This window comes from Vicia villosa, unplaced genomic scaffold, assembly GCF_029867415.1.
Source record: "Vicia villosa cultivar HV-30 ecotype Madison, WI unplaced genomic scaffold, Vvil1.0 ctg.001045F_1_1, whole genome shotgun sequence".
NCBI classification, from domain to species: Eukaryota; Viridiplantae; Streptophyta; class Magnoliopsida; order Fabales; family Fabaceae; genus Vicia; species Vicia villosa.
Window position 1 is genome coordinate 273,473 of NW_026705455.1, and position 773 is coordinate 274,245.

Sequence of the window (773 nt, forward strand, 5' to 3'; positions counted from 1 at the left end):
ATGCTTAGAGGTCAAATCAACGGATTTACCCAGAAAGATAACGAATCGCTCTTCGAAGCTTGGGAACGTTACAAGGACATGCTTAGAATATGCCCTCATCATGGACTCGAACCATGGCTGGTCATCCATACCTTCTATGGTGGTCTCTTATATAACACTAAAATGACTATAGATGCCGCTGCTGGCGGAGCATTAATGGACAAACCCCATGATGAAGCATACAAACTCATAGAGAACATGGCACAAAACCATTACCAATGGGGAGGAGAACGAGCCGCTCTAGAGAAAGCCCAAACCAAAGGAGGAATGTACGAAATAAGTGGTATAGACCGCGTTAACGCTAAAGTAGACGCTTTAACTCAAAAGATCGAGAATTTAACCATCACTCCTTCAGCCACCGCTGCCGCTGTAGCACCTAACTGCGAGATTTGTGGATTGACTGGGCATGTAGTTGCTGAATGCCAACTCTTGACTGGAGTCCCATCTGATCAAGTAAATTACGCTCAAGGAAACCCTTATTCTAACACGTACAACCCTGGATGGAAAAACCACCCGAACTTTTCTTATAAGAACAACAATGCGTTGTACGCGCCTGGACAAGCACCTGCTGTACCACCTGGCTACCAAAAAGCGCCTGTAGCTGCTCAAAACACCCCTAGGAAGTCCAATCTAGAAATCATGATGGAGAACTTCATAGCTTCCCAACAACAAACCAATAAAGACTTCCTGAATCAAAACATCCACAATAGCGAGCAACTAAAACAACTATCAAA

The 773-nt window shown here is 44.4% G+C and overlaps 1 non-coding gene across 1 annotated transcript; it reads right to left on the reverse strand.

Moving 5' to 3' along the window:
- Window positions 1-107, reverse strand: LOC131632874 (small nucleolar RNA R71). Its single transcript, XR_009293165.1, has one exon. It is a non-coding gene; the product is annotated as a small nucleolar RNA R71 (small nucleolar RNA).
- Between the last annotated feature and the right edge of the window lie 666 nt (window positions 108-773).